The following is a 6000-nucleotide window of genomic DNA, read 5'->3' as shown; positions in this document are numbered from 1 at the left end:
AAATTTTTATTAGAGCATTGTGTAAAAATTTGAAATACATTGGCCATAAACTTTTCAAAATTTTTACTAACAACTTTTCCCTTTTATGTACACTCCTGGAAATGGAAAAAAGAACACATTGACACCGGTGTGTCAGACCCACCATACTTGCTCCGGACACTGCGAGAGGGCTGTACAAGCAATGATCACACGCACGGCACAGCGGACACACCAGGAACCGTGGTGTTGGCCGTCGAATGGCGCTAGCTGCGCAGCATTTGTGCACCGCCGCCGTCAGTGTCAGCCAGTTTGCCGTGGCATACGGAGCTCCATCGCAGTCTTTAACATTGGTAGCATGCCGCGACAGCGTGGACGTGAACCGTATGTGCAGTTGACGGACTTTGAGCGAGGACGTATAGTGGGCATGCGGGAGGCCGGGTGGACGTACCGCCGAATTGCTCAACACGTGGGGCGTGAGGTCTCCACAGTACATCGATGTTGTCGCCAGTGGTCGGCGGAAGGTGCACGTGCCCGTCGACCTGGGACCGGACCGCAGCGACGCACGGATGCACGCCAAGACCGTAGGATCCTACGCAGTGCCGTAGGGGACCGCACCGCCACTTCCCTGCAAATTAGGGACACTCTTGCTCCTGGGGTATCAGCGAGGACCATTCGCAACCGTCTCCATGAAGCTGGGCTACGGTCCCGCACACCGTTAGGCCGTCTTCCGCTCACGCCCCAACATCGTGCAGCCCGCCTCCAGTGGTGTCGCGACAGGCGTGAATGGAGGGACGAATGGAGACGTGTCGTCTTCAGCGATGAGAGTCGCTTCTGCCTTGGTGCCAATGATGGTCGTATGCGTGTTTGGCGCCGTGCAGGTGAGCGCCACAATCAGGACTGCATACAACCGAGGCACACAGGGCCAACACCCGGCATCATGGTGTGGGGAGCAATCTCCTACACTGGCCGTACACCACTGGTGATCGTCGAGGGGACACTGAATAGTGCACGGTACATCCAAACCGTCATCGAACCCATCGTTCTACCATTCCTAGACCGGCAAGGGAACTTGCTGTTCCAACAGGACAATGCACGTCCGCATGTATCCCGTGCCACCCAACGTGCTCTAGAAGGTGTAAGTCAACTACCCTGGCCAGCAAGATCTCCGGATCTGTCCCCCATTGAGCATGTTTGGGACTGGATGAAGCGTCGTCTCACGTGGTCTGCACGTCCAGCACGAACGCTGGTCCAACTGAGGCGCCAGGTGGAAATGGCATGGCAAGCCGTTCCACAGGACTACATCCAGCATCTCTACGATCGTCTCCATCGGAGAATAGCAGCCTGCATTGCTGCGAAAGGTGGATATACACTGTACTAGTGCCTACATTGTGCATGCTCTGTTGCCTGTGTCTCTGTGCCTGTGGTTCTGTCAGTGTGATCATGTGATGTATCTGACCCCAGGAATGTGTCAATAAAGTTTCCCCTTCCTGGGACAATGAATTCACGGTGTTCTTATTTCAATTTCCAGGAGTGTATTACATATATATTTATATATCACGTACACTTAAATAGTATGTTGCCTATGTCCATCCAAAAGTTAATAGCAGTGTAGTGTAAAAATAGAGAACAAAATCCATCAAGAGCTTTTCGATTTATTTACTAAAGTTTCCTCTTCATAATTACATGTATATTTTTTTGTACCACATATATTAAAGATATGTAGTCTATGTTTCTCCTCATGCTATTAGAGTACATGAAAAATTTGAAGTAAATAGGCCAAGTCCATTTCAAGATTTTTGCTAACAACATCAATCAATGACTTGTCTTTAAACATTAAGTATAACAGCCTACGTCTGTCCAAATGTTTATTAGAGCATTGTGTAAAAATGTAAAGTAAATTGATCAAGAATGTCTCAAGATTTCCAGTAACAACTTGAGATGATGAATCGTCTTTATGTAGTAGTATCAATTTATATACTGTATATATTTATAAAAATATGTAGCCTATGTCTGTCTGAGGGTGTATTAAAACACTGCGTAAAAATTTAAAGTAATTTCATCAAGAAATGTTCAAGATTTTTGCTAGCTACCTTTCCCATTTATATAGTGTATATATAATTATATCTCGTATATATTCAAAAAATGGGTAGTCTATGTCTACTCGAATGTTTATTAGAGTATGATGTAACAATTTGAAGTAAATTGGTCAACAACTTTCTGAGATTTTTGCTGAAAATCTTTTCCTTTTATATAGTATTTGTATCTACATACCATAGCATTAAAAATGTGTAGCTTATGTCCGTCTCAATATTTACTAGAGTATCACGTAAAAATCTGAAGTAAATCGGTCAAGAACTTTTCAAGATTTTTGGGAACAATGTTAAACTACAGCCTGCCTTTATATAGAAGTAGGGATAGGATAAGATAGATCAAACACACTGCAAAAGAAAGGTGTGACATTCATGTGATCCACAGTGTGTGTCAAAGCTTTCAGAAGATCAAAATGATGCTTTGTTCAGTTCCTCGTTTTGTCATGTATAATCCCAGAGAAACCCCTGTCCATTGGATAGATGCATCTAGCTATGTGATTGGTGCAGTTCTGTCATATAAAGACAAAAATGAGCAGAGTATCGTATTGTATAATTTAGAACTTAATCACACTTGGCCAGTGTAACTACTTACAAATAAAAGAAGAGACATTAGTGATCATAAATGCAGAAAGTAAGTTCCACACCTATTTGTATGATGTAATGTTCCTCCTTGTAACAGACTACAAACCATTCCTTTACATTTCTATCTACTTAGGAGTATTTACCTGCATTACTGGTTCATGATTTCACACTTGTTTTATACTGATAATCTTTCTTTCCCCCATATACTCCACGAGTGACCATTTCTTATCCTATGTCACCCATGCATCGTCACCCATACATGCTTGATAATTCCACCAAGTCTAGTTCTTAGTCTTTTTCATGTGAGATTTTCGCATTTCAATTTCTTAGTCATTTGCATGATATTAGTAGTTGTTCTGCAGTCTCCCATTATGTGCCTCGATGCCCTCTGTTGCACTCCTATCTCATTTGGCAGCTATCTTTGCTGGGTATCCAGTATCCCCGCAGCATACTCAAACTGGGGTCTTACAAGGGAGTGGTGCTACTATTGGCAATTCTTGAAGAGCGCAGCATGCTGTTTAAAGCAACTTGAAGCACATAACCTACTGCTAATCAAACTCAAGGTCAGGGGCTTGTAGAGAGAATGAGAGAGCATTAGCATTATTGTGATTGGTTGCATGCTTGTACTGTATTGTGTATGAGTAAGAACTGAGAAATAATGCCCCACCCTGTATTTGTTGAACTACTATGTCTGGCAAGAAAGACCTAGTGCGATAAGGACCGCCTCACGACGGCAACGAGTCTGCTTACCTAAATATCACACTATCTGGATGACGCCACCCACCTGAATACCTTAACATATTCCAAAATACACAAGGTAAAATATAAAATCACACATATGGGGATTGTTCTGTAATACATTTAATTATTATTTTAAAATTTCTTGTTCTATACACAAAAGACTAGCAAAGAGGACAGAAAACAGAAGCACCAAACTTAGGATGTATCACAGAATGGAGTGAAAAGGGACACTTTTTGTGGTTTTTAAATACTAACCACATATTTGGAAGAAAATTTGACTTAATGTTCCACCCATATGATGTTCAACCCTATAAGGCACTTATTTATGTAGTTGTATAATTTCTAATTAAAATACCACCATATATATTTCTACAAATAGTGTTTGTACCCTTCACCACACAAATGAGGTGAATAGGGACATGATACAACTTACCACTTTGTTTTATTTATTTGCTGTCCCAATGCATAACTTACCAGGATGAAAAAGACACCCGAGAAGGTTTTAAAATAAAGTTTAAGTACATCAAGCTGAATAAATTTAATTTTTAAGCTAACAATACCATTAAACTGCAGCTTACAACATAAGCAGGAAACTGAAAAAAAGCTAATGGCTTTGAAATTCAGGAAAGATGAAATAAGTACACAAACTTAATGACTACTACCATTCATCGAAATTAACATTGAACTTCATCAGATCTCTTTGTAGGAGCTGTGGATAAAGTAGACCATCTATAACCCTGTGTCTCTTGACTGGGTACCATTTCAAAGCTGATCCTGACTTCATTTTGTTTCAGTGAATTTAAGAAATGATGCTTCAGTGTGTTTCTCATTTCTTACATCTGTCACCATACCCATGAAACACGTGTGACAGAGCTTAGTAGATGAAGTAGCTCAACATCCACTCAAGTCCACCACAATTCAGTCATTTTCTTTTAAGATTTTATCTTCTGACACTAATACACTCCTGTAACTGGTACACATAACTGCTTTGTTCTACAACTTCTTGTTCAAGGATATACCCTGAGTCCGAAATTCCATGATTTGATGATACCTGGCATTAATCTTCTGACTCTTCACCACTGACATCTCAACTCAGGTCAACTCCAGAAACACTCTTAACAGGTTCCACATATATTCTTTTCTTGGGCACTCTTACCTTTGGACCACCATATGAATAGTGAAACAATGGAGTCATTTATTAAACTTTTATCTACATTTACATAACCATCAGCAGCAGGAAGCCTATCTAGTACAATCTGAGGATTTAATGGACTCACACCTGATTTTTGAAATCCAGTCATAATGTTTTCTCTTGCATTTCCCATCATGTGCTGTCTTAACTACCTAAGAAGTTAGGGAAATGCCTCTTTTGAAAGAGAGGACTGGTTTCTTCCAGGACCTCTTTTCTGTTTCTCAAATATTTGATGCCTTGTTGACTTTAAGAGTGGAAAAAGCCACATCAGGAGGCTGGGTAGGAAGACAAAACCAGTATCATTCTGCTCACATAACTCTATGGCATCCACTGACAATAAGATGATAAGCTGTCGTCACCTATAAGAATTTTTTGGCCCGGTAATTTTGAAGCATATGGTGTGATCACTGTTTTAGCCAGTCTCAAAAACAATAATGGTCTCAAACCAACCAGATACCTTTCTGCTCTATCTGGCATTTCTTGCTTCTCCCATTGCCCAAGCGTCATGAACATGCAAAGCTTTATATAAAATGTATTCTGGTACAAGCACACCATCACCTGTACCAGCATACATTACTGACATAAATCCTTCAGTATGGTTAATTACACATTTAGGACATTTTGTCCCATGTCCCATAATGATTTTCTTTAATCCAGGATCATCCAATAAATTAGCTTCATCATAGTTTATAATACTTCGTGATGGCACATTTTTAGTGTTCTCAAACCCGATGAAATAAACTTTCAATGTTTCAGGGGTAACTGTAGCTCTGAGTCTCTTAATGTTTTGGCATATCCTTTATGACAAGTCCCCTTTGTGACCTTCCAGGAAACAATATGCAAAATCTTTTTCTGAAAAACTGTTCATAAATTTAGAAACAGTTTGTCCCTTGGATTCCAAATATGCCGTAACTACACATCTTAAATTATAGGCATCTAGAGGGTAGCCCCATTCATCATGTGTTATTAGGTATTGCAGATGATGATCTTCCCCACTTCTCTCTGCAGTATGGGCTGACCACCAACTTTCAGAGGTGCTGTATTTGATCCAATGCATTTCGTATGTCTCTGCAGTACTAACCTGGGGATTTTGTATTTCTCTGCTGCTTAAGACAAACCAGTTACCTTTTATGTTAGGTTTCTAAGTTCTAGACATTTTGTGCCATATGGAGTCAACTACCCTGTAATTGATATTTTGAATTAGTTTTAGTTTTATATTAGCCAGAATAAGATGAATAATAAATTATGGCAGGCCTTCAATTGTCCCTTTTCACCCCAATCAATAACGAAAATTTATCTTAAACATGATTTACATTTTACTAAAATAAATAATGATGATCTAATGTACAAAAAATCACACAAATTAAATATTTTATCATAATTAAAAGAAAAGATAAAAGTAAAATGCAATGTACT

The sequence above is a fragment of the Schistocerca nitens genome, chromosome 3 (assembly GCF_023898315.1).
Source record: "Schistocerca nitens isolate TAMUIC-IGC-003100 chromosome 3, iqSchNite1.1, whole genome shotgun sequence".
NCBI lineage: Eukaryota > Metazoa > Arthropoda > Insecta > Orthoptera > Acrididae > Schistocerca > Schistocerca nitens.
This window is presented reverse-complemented; position numbering follows the sequence as displayed.